The 10,739-nt window shown below is 37.6% G+C and overlaps 1 pseudogene; it reads left to right on the top strand.

Moving 5' to 3' along the window:
* Positions 1-1,310: 1,310 nt before the first annotated feature.
* LOC113610995 (OCIA domain-containing protein 1 pseudogene) lies at positions 1,311-1,989 on the top strand (annotated as a pseudogene).
* Positions 1,990-10,739: the final 8,750 nt, after the last annotated feature.

The following is a 10,739-nucleotide window of genomic DNA, read 5'->3' as shown; positions in this document are numbered from 1 at the left end:
AGCCCCTGTTCACGGCAACTAGAGAAAGCCTGCATGCAGCAACGAAGACCCAATGCAGCCAAAAATTTAAAAAAAAAAGAAGAAGAATGCTAAATAGATGCTTACAGTGAGAATTTTAACAAAGAACTAGAAAATATAAAAATGAAACTGTCAGAGCTGAAGAATACAATAACTGAAAAGAAAAATACACAGGAGGGAATTAACAGATTAGATGATACAGAATAAAACGTGTGTAATGAAGGATAGAATAGTGGAAATCACCCAATCAGAAGGGCAAAAAGAAAAACAAATTTTGAAAAAATGAGAATAGTTTAAGGGATCTCTGAGACAACATCAAGTGTACTAACATTTGCATTATAGGGGTCCCAGAAGGAGAAGAGTGAAAGGGGTAGAAAATGTATTTGATGAAATTATGGCTGAAAACTTCTTGAACCAGATATCTAGGTACAGGAGACACAGTGAGTCTCAAACAAGATGAACCAAAAGAGACCCACACCAAGATATATCATCATTAAAATGGCAAAAGTTAAAGATAAAGAGAATTTTAAAGGCAGCAAGAGAAAAACAAAGACTCACATATAAGGGAACACCCCCTGATAAGGTTATCAGATGATTGTTCAGTAGAAATTTTGCAGGCCAGAATGTAGTGTCATATATATTTAAAGCACTGAAAAGAAAAAGCCTACAACCTAAGTTACTCTACACAGCAAGGTTATCATTCAGAATTGAAGGAAAGATAAATATACTAAACCTACCCTAAAAGTAATGTGATATATATAAAGCTATAAAGTCTCCACCAAAAAACTATTAGAATTAATAAATGAATTCAGTAAAGTTGCAAGGTACTCTATACACTAATAATAAACTATCAGAAAGAAAATGCAAGAAAACAATCCCATTTACAATCCCATCAAAAAGAATAAAATACCTAGCAATAAACTTAGCCAAGGAGGTAAAAGACCTATACTTCAAAAACTATAAGACATTGATGAAGGAAATGGAAGATGATACATATAAATGGAAGGATATCCCATGTTCATGGATTGGAAGAATTAATATTGTTAATACTATCCAAAGCGATTTCCTCCCATACATCACCAGTGCTTCTGGGTCATGGTCATTTTGAGCCTGTATCTGGGTGACTTCTAGGCGGTCGTGTCATTGACTGCTCACCACCCCCCAACTCCGCTGTGGTCCTGCATGTCTCCTGCCCTCCCATCCCCACTGAGCCCTCTCGGGTCCCCTCTGGGCCTTCTGCCCCTGGTCACCAAGGTTTGCTGTGCTCTCACCCACTGGTGTCATTTGGAGGAAAGATGAATGGGAGGGCTGATTTTCAAGAGACAAATGCAGAAGTTCCAAGACCAATTCCCCACATAAGGGCTGATTACATTCCAACAGAGGAAGAAAGAAGAGTCTTTGCAGAAGGCAATGATGAAAGCTTCTGGTCCAGATGAATCCTTTCAGGTCATCCCAAATATGGTTCCATCCCTAAACATATTTGCTTGCATCATGGGATACTTTGCTGGAAAGCTTTCCTATGTGAAAACTTGCCAAGAGAAGTTAAAGAATCTTGAGAATTCCCCTCTTGGAGAAGCTTTATGATCAGGACAGGCATGACGATCTCCACCAACTGGGCACTATTCTCAGAAGTCAAAATATGACTCAAACATGAGGGGTCATTTATCTTTTGTGACAACGCCAGCAGCAGACAACATAGAAAAAGAGATGCTTCCTCATTATGAGCCAACTCCATTCAGTGCTTCTATGAATGAATCTACTCCCACTGGTATTACTGATCATATTGCCCAAGTCAAAGTAAACAAATATGGAGATACCTGGGATGAGTGAAAAATTGCATCATTGGACTTACTGAAGAAGTTTCAATATCCAGCGTCATCTAGGTGGTCATGAACATCTGCATGCTTTGAGCTCAGCAGCAGTCTTCATAAACACATTTAAAACTAGAACCTGGGTTTTTGTGGTTTGGCTTATGAAGATGATGTTGTAAAAAGTTAAATGTTAATGTAATATTGTGTGAATATATTCATTTGGGGGAACTCTCTGAATGATGGTAGTATACCATGATTGTACACAGTTTGTGAAATTGTTTTAAGTTACAGGGCAAGGATACTGTTATAAAACTATCAAGTGAGTGCAATGCTCTAGAATCACTGTATCTGGAAATAAATGATACCTGCATGTTGAATTGGGGTGGGTGGGTGTAGCAATCATAATTTTAAGTCTTAAACTTTATATCAAAAATTATTAAAAAGTCTTTCTCCAGTGTTTGCTGTATTCTCTTAATGTTTACGGTAAATAAAATATAAAGGAACATGCATTAAAAAATACTATCCAAAGCAATCTACAAAGTTAATGCAATCCCTAACAAAATACCCATGACATTTTTCACAGAACTAGAACAAATAATCCTAAAATTTGTATGAAACCACAGAAGACTGAAAATAGCCAAAGCAATCTTGAGAAAAAAAAGAACAAAGCTGGAGATATCATGCTCCCTGACTTCAAACTATACTACAAAGCCACAGTAATCAAAACAGTGTGGAACTGACACAAAAACAGACATAGATCAAGGAAACAAAATAGAGAGCTCAGAAATAACCCCCCTCACATATTATCAATTAATCTATGACAAAGGATGCAAAAATATACAATTGGGGAAAAGACAGTCTCTTCAATATGTACTGTTGAGAAAACTGGACAGCTACATATAATAGAATGAAATTAGAACATTTTCTCATACCATATACAAAAATAAACTCAAAATGCATTAAAGACCTAAATGTAAGACTGGAAACCATAAAATTCCTTGAATAAAACACAGGCAGTACACTCTTTGACATGTCCTATCGATATTTTTTGGATCTATTGCTTCAGGCAAAGGAAACAAAAGCAAAAATAAACAAATGGGACCTAATTATATTTAAAAGCATTGCACAGTGAAGGAAACCATCAAAAAAATAAAATGACAACCTACTAAACAAGAGAAGTTATTTCCCAATGATTTATCTGATAAAGAGTTAATATCCAAAATATATAAAGAGCACATACAACTCAATATAAAAAAACCAAACAATGCGATTAAAAAATGGACAAAAGACCTGAATAGACATTTTTTCCAAAGAAGACATACAGATAGCTAACAGGCACATGAAAAGATGCTCAACATCACTAATCATCAGGGAAAGGCAAATCAAAACCTCAATGAAATATCACCTCACACCTTTCAGAATGGCTATTATCAAAAAGAAAATAAATATAATAAATATTAGTGAGAAAGTAGAGAAAGGGAAAATTTAGTTCACTGTTGGGGGAATGTAAATTGGTACAGCCACTGTGGAAAACAGTATAAAGTTTCCTCAAGAAATTAAAAATAAAACTACAATATGATCCAGCAATTCCACTCCTGGGTATGTATCTGAAGAAAATGAAAACACTAATACAAAAAGATACATGCAATGCAATGTTCATAGCAGAATTATTTATAATAGCTAAGATGTGGAAGCAACCTAAGTGTCTATCAATAGGTGTATGGATAAAGAAGATGTGATTGATATATGATAAATACATACACACAAACATACAATGGAATATTACTCAGCCATAAAAAAGAATGAAAATTTGCCATTTCCAACATGTATGTACCTGTATCATGCTTAGTGAAGTAAGTCAGACAGAGAAAGACAAATATTGTGTTTCACTTACATGTGGAATCTAAAAAATAAAACAAATGAATATAACAAAACAGAAACAGACTCATAGATACAGAGAACAAACTAGTGGTTACCAGTGGGAGAGTGGTGAGGGGAGGGTCATGATAGGGGAAGGGGATTATGAGGTACAAACTACTAGGTATAAAATAAATAAGATACAAGGATATAATATACAGCAAAGGGGATATAGCCAATATTCTATAATAACTTTAAATAGAATATAATCTATAAAAATAATGAACTACTGTGTTGTATACCTGAAACTAATATAACATTGTAAATCAACTATACTTCAATAAAAACTGCAAAAAATGCAAATTAAAAACATATTGTACTACTTCATGGATAAAGTAAGTATCTTGCAGCAATACCATTCCATTTATACCTTGGCCCTGTTTTGTGCTATTATTATCATATGTTACATAGTACTGTCATTACTGATACATGTTATAACCCTTCACAATAAATTGTTTAATTATCAAAAATGAATAAATAAATAAACCATCTATGGCCAACTGATTTTTGACATGATGTCAAGACCATTCAATGGAAAAAGAATAGTCTCTTCGACAAATGGTGCTGGGACAGCTAGATATCCACATGCAAAAGAATGAAACTGGATCCTTATTTCACACCATATATAGAAATTAACTCAACATAGATCAACAATCTAAATATAAGAGCTAAAACCATAAAAATTCATAGAAGAAATAATATGGGTAGATCTTCATGACCTTGACTTTCACAAAGATTTTTAGATATTATACAAAAAATATAAGCAACAAAAGAAAAAATGGATAAACTGGATTTCATCAAAATTAAAGACTTATGTCATCAAAGGCCATTATCAAAAAGTGGACAAGATAACCTACAAAATTAGAGAAAGTGTTTGCAAATCATATACCAAATAAGGGTTTGTATCCAGAATATATAGAGAACTATTGCACGTCAACAAGAAAAAGATAAAAACCCAATTTAAAATGAGCAAAGGACTTGAATATACATTTCTCCAAAGAAGATAAACAAACGGACAACAAGCACATGAAAAGATGCTTAACATCATTAGTCATTAGGGAAACGAAATTCAAAACCACAATAAGGAACTTCACAGCCATTAGGATACCTCATAATATAAAAAGGAGAATCAGAAGTGTTGGCAAATGTGGAGAAATTGGAACTCTTGTACACTGTTGATGAGAATGTAAAATGTTTCAGCCATTTTGGAAAATAGTTTGGTGTTTCCTCTAAAAGTTAAACAGAGAACAGAATGGCAATATAAACCTACATTCCATCCTTAGGTATATACCTAAAATAATCGAAAACAGGTCCCAAAGCAAGTATATGTACACACATGTTCATAACAGCACTAGTCACAACAGTCAAAAGGTGTTAACAGCCCAAATGTCCACCAACGGAATTTATGGATAAAGAAATTGTGGTATATACATACAATGGATTATCACTTGTCCATAGAAAAGCAATGAAGTACTAATAAATGCTACAGTGTGGATGAACCTTGAAAACATTATGCTATGTGAAAGAAGCCAGACAAAAATAAGGTCACATATTTTATGATTCCATTTGTATGAAATATCCAGAATACGTAAATCCATTGAGACAGAACGCAGACTGGTATTTGCCAGGGGCTGGGGTGGAGGTGGCAGCGTGCAAATGACGAGAAATTGCTTTACGGATTAGGGGTTTTACTCTGTAGTGATGGAAATGTTTCAGAACTAGGTAGAAGTGTTAGTTGCCCAACATTGAGAATGTGTTAAATGCCACTGAATTGCTCACATTAAAATGGTTAATTTTATGTTATGTGAATTGTACCTCAATAAATTATTTTTTTAAAACTTTGCTGGTGCCCAGTATGTGTTTTAAATGTTAATCTTCTAAATAGTTTAACCCTATTAACATAATTAAGAATATACAAGCTTCAGAAAACTGAAAACAAAATTAGTCAATTAGCAGACGCAGGAATTGGAAACAGGAGGTTAGAGGAAATGCTTGTAGTTAAAATGACAATAAAAACGCCATCGACTTTTTGTAGCCAAGATGACACACCCAGGTGCCTGTCCTTGACTTGACTAGAGGCAGGAGAGGTATATCCAGACCTTTCATTCAGGGCAGGGGCAGGAAGAAACAGGAAATAATCCTTCAAGTCCATGTCAGGAAGCTGTGCTTTCTGCATTTTTTTCTTTCTGAAAAAGGTGGTAGATTGTGTTCATTCGACTGCAGGGAAAACTTCAGAGATGGGGAGCCAGGACTGAGAGATAATTGAGCAAGACTGAGATTTCTCAGCTTGCCTAGATACTTGTAGAAGGCAATAACTGTGTTTTAAATGAAGGTTGAGTATTATAGTAGAATAGACCTTGGACTTTATTTATTTATTTAGCTGCACTGGGTCTTTGTTGCTGTACGTGGGCTTTCTCTAGTTGCAGCGAGCGGGGGCTACTCTTCGTTGCGGTGTGCGGGCTTCTTATTTGTGGTGGCTTCTCTTGTTGCAGAGCACAGGCTCTAGGCACACAAGCTTCAGTAGTTATGGCACGTGGGCTCAGTAGTTGCGGTGCACAGGCTCTAGGGCTTGTGGGCTTCAGTAGTTGTGGCACACGGGCTTTGTTGCTCCGCAGCATGTGGGATCTTCCCGGACCAGGGCTTGAACCCGTGTCCCCTGCATGGGCAGGCGGATTCTTAACCACTGTGCCACCAGGGAAGTCCAAGACCTTGGATTTTAGAGTGAAATAGACCTGAGTTCAAATCCCAACTCTGCCCCTTAATAGCCATGTGACCTCATGTTATTTACTTAGCCATTTCAAACCACGGTTTTCCTTTCTCTTAAATGTGAATATATAACTCTGAAAGATTATTGTGAAGATTAAGTGAGGTAGATACAAAGTACCCAGCACATGCCAGCACACAGTAGATACCTGATGCTAGTTATTTTTCTTCAATCAAATTACAGATGACTTCTCCCTCCCACTTCACTCCCCCTCCAAAAAAAGTAATTAGAGTTGGTTGATGAAGAAGGATAATAAACCAAACCTTCAATTACAAAAGATACCAAAACAACTATACCAGGTGATGAAGACGAGTATTCAAAGCAATGCTTTTTCACCTGGTAAAACATCCTGCATGAGGAGGGATAAAAGCTTATTCCTCGCAGAGAGATCAGCAGAATGACAGAAAGGATGCTGAACAATTTCATCCCAGAATCCTTGCCCTTTCTATTGGCCCCATAAGAAACCAAAGGTATCCACATCCCATGAGCAAAAGAAAGCTCAGCTGGGGAATGAATAACAATGAAATCATTTGAACAAGAAGAGTAATGGTTTTCTTATCCTCCTCAGGAGGTTCTAGGGTTCAGAATGCTATAGTGACTAATAAGAATGTGGGTATAGGGCTTCCCTGGTGGCGCAGTGGTTGAGAGTCCGCCTGCCAATGCAGGGGACACGGGTTCGTTCCCCGGTCCGGGAAGATCCCACATGCCGCGGAGCGGCTGGGCCCGTGAGCCATGGCCGCTGAGCCTGCGTGTCTGGAGCCTGTGCTCCGCAATGGGAGAGGCCACAACAGTGAGAGGCCCGCGTACCGCAAAAAAAAAAAAAAAAAAACAGAATGTGGGTATAGATCCATACAGATGTTTGTTCAATGCCCAGATCTCACTAGCTATGGACCTTAGGCAAGTCACTTTCCTTCTGAGAATTGGAATTCTCACTTATAATGAATAATACTTACCTTGTAGGGTTGTTATGTGTATTATGCAAGATAAATACATGTAAAGTGCTTAGCACAATGCCAAGCACATAGTCAACAACTCATAAATGTTCATTCCCTCCCTCTTCCTATTACATAAAATTCTACCCTATTTTACAGAAAGGGACTCCTTTTAAAGATGAGACTGTCATGAAAATGAATCATTATTCTACATTTCTTTTCATTCAAATTACCATTTAAGGGTCCCCTACATTACATTATGTAGGCTCCTATCAATATGGCTCAATTTAAAAGTTGAAAGATAAGAGGCTTTTGTCAGTGGAAAATACAACAAATTAAAAGTTAGAAACACTGAGTTTAGCCCTAGCTTTTCTGCTAACTAGCACACCATCTTTCTGGGCCTGTTCCCATATAGTGAATGGAGGAGTGTGGGCTCGACTATCCCTTCCAGTTTTAAACTTACATGAAACTAATCACTAAAGCTGAAGGACAAGTCACAGCCTTTGCTAGTAAGAAGAGTCATGGACATTAGGCTATTTGAGAGACTGCAAGAGGTCAACTAGTTTATTTAATGTTAGAATGACTTAAGCCCAGCACCTAGGATGGAGATTCTATATAATTCCTTGTTGGCATTTTCTTAAATATTTATTTATTTATTTAGGCTGTGCTGGGTCTTAGTTGTGGCATGCAAGATCTTCGTTGCCGTGTGCAGGATCTTCCTTGCTGCATGCGGGCTCTTTAGTTGCAGCATGCAGGAACTTTAGTTACAGCATGCATGTGGGATATAGTTCCCTGACCAGGGATCGAACCTGGGCCCCCTGCATTGGGAGCACGGAGTCTTAGCCACTGGACCACCAGGGAAGTCCCCCTTGTTGGCATTTTCTAAGGTTTATTCTCTCTGAGAGTAAGCCTCTGATTTTATATGCATAGAATAATTAGACTATGCAAATAACATGAGTATATAGTAGTCACTATATTGATACAATGAATCAACCTATATTCAGAGATACGATGATGAATTCTTTGGTATGGAATATTTTTAAAGTAATCATAAAAGGGGACCTAGAAAATAGAATTTTGTTATTTGGTCTGAAATAGTCTACTTTCAGGGCTGAGGGCATTTTCTCCTATTTTCAAAGCAACTTAGTTAAGCTTTGATCCCTTTGCTTTGAAAGATGAAACATAACAAAAAACTTCACATATGTGTATACGTGTGGCACATTCACATACATACACTCCTCTTCTCCTAAAGGAAATAAGATCTATCTACCTCTCAAATTACATCAGTTAGATGTGAGTCCAAGGAGCCTTGAATTGTCTTTACCTGGTAAATCAAGCAATCTATGAATACTACCATGGGTAGAGCTTCTAGGAGGCCAAAACTTAGGGAAGGTTATTTAAAGGGCAGATTCAAAGTCTCAAGGTTAAGGACAGAGTGTGGTAGCTTACTGAGTCCATCTCCCTAGTCCAAGAAATAGGCAAAAACTTCTTCAGACTATTGAACAGAAGACCAAATGCCTCCAGGGGAGTTCATGCTCCTCTTTGGCCTACATATCTTAATGTAGCACCTTCTCTCCACAGACAATGTGAAATCTAGAGACCCAACGTCATACATGATCACTGCCCTCAAGATGCTTGCAGTCCAGCCAAGACTCCACATGTGCACATAGAAACATACACTACAGAGGCTGGAAAGGTTCTTTAGCGATCATACAGTTCAGTGGTTTTCACACTCTTTCATAGAGCTTTCAAGGGTTCCACAGAAGGGCCTCAAACTGACATTAAGAAGGACCATAGGGGGATTTTTTGCACTCAGAAGGCTCTAGATCCACAGGCTTATTTTTTTGAAAGAAACTCCCTTTTTTGTCTCAATGTTGTATATTGGAGTTCTACAGATTTTATTAGTAGAAAGGGTTTCATAAGTAAAAGAAAGACTGAAACCCACAGCTCGGATCCAAATTTTTCATTTCAAAGATGAAGAAATGGAGGTCCAGATGCATCCAGCAATCCGTCCAAGGTTTTGCTGCAAGTGTTTAGCCAAGTCATGAAGTACTGAAGAGAGGAGAATACATTTTGCCTTGCGGTATTTCTGCTGTTGCTAAATGCCAAATAAGTGCTGGAGAAAAATTATGTGGGTGGGCACAATCACAGGGGCCTGTGGTACATATGGGGCTGCTTCCTAGGGGAGGTTGGACTTAAACTGGGTTATGGCCTTTGGGGAGGGTTTCATGAGTTGGAAGGAGGAGGGCGTCCTGGCAGAGGTACAGTCATGAGTAAAGGTGCAGGGACACGGATGCATAAGAATGTTTTTCCAGCCATTCCTTATGGACCTATGTCTCCTACTCAGAAAACTTTATTCCTATTCTGACAGAATCTTTTCCTATTGACCCTTTCATACTGGCATCAGTACTGGAGGATTCAGCTTTGATATGAGCCCTAATAAGCTGCCGTTTCGACAATTGGCACGATCAGCTAATTCTTGCTTTTATCTCCAACAGCAAGCTTGGAAATAAAATATCAAATCTTATCCCATATACTGATATACCATAATTTACAGGGCTTTTTGATTATGTGTGGCTAGACTTTTTTCATAATATCTGGGTACCCATTTCCTGCACATAATTCTGTTGAATTGTCATGGTCACAAAAACCATTCTTCCTAGGAGACATTGTATCTCTATTTCTATTTAAAGGACACAAAACAAAGCAAGGGATTCACGTTGCCTTTGGTATAATTAGCATCAGAAAAGATTATAACAAATTGTTCTTGGTTAAAAGTAAAAAAATATATTGGGAGTTGATATTATTGCTCAGTAACAATGATTGAGTTGCTTGACTTTTTATAGCATAACCATGGCATCGGTATGCACTGAGCATTCATTAGAACAACCTGTGGTATAGGTGTAGGGTGCATGTTCATTACAACAGTTTATCTCACTATAAAATGGGAGTAATACAAGGGAGATGACGTATTGAAAGTCATGCCACAAATAAATTATTTGAATCAGGATTACAACTTTGGTCTCTTAATTCTTAATAAGGCTTCCTTTCTCCAAAATCACCCTGATTTGAAATAGTTTCTCAAGTATGATAAGACTGCTTGAAATTTTCTTCCATCTTTTCTCTTGTTCTTCATGGAGCAGCCAATGTGGAAGGGCAGATATATTAGTCAGGGTTCTCCAGAGAAAGAAACACAGTAAGATAATTAAGGTGTGGGTGTGTGTGTGTGTGTGGAGAGGGGGAGAGGGGGAGAGGGGGAAGAGGGGGAAGAGGGGGAAGAGGGGGAAGAGGGGGAAG

Source organism: Aethalodelphis obliquidens, unplaced genomic scaffold (assembly GCF_003676395.1).
Source record: "Aethalodelphis obliquidens isolate GAN/ISIS:26980383/991018 unplaced genomic scaffold, ASM367639v1 scaffold66, whole genome shotgun sequence".
Lineage (NCBI taxonomy): Eukaryota > Metazoa > Chordata > Mammalia > Artiodactyla > Delphinidae > Aethalodelphis > Aethalodelphis obliquidens.
The sequence above is the reverse complement of the archived record's forward strand: the minus strand, read 5'-3'. Positions and strand labels throughout refer to the sequence as shown.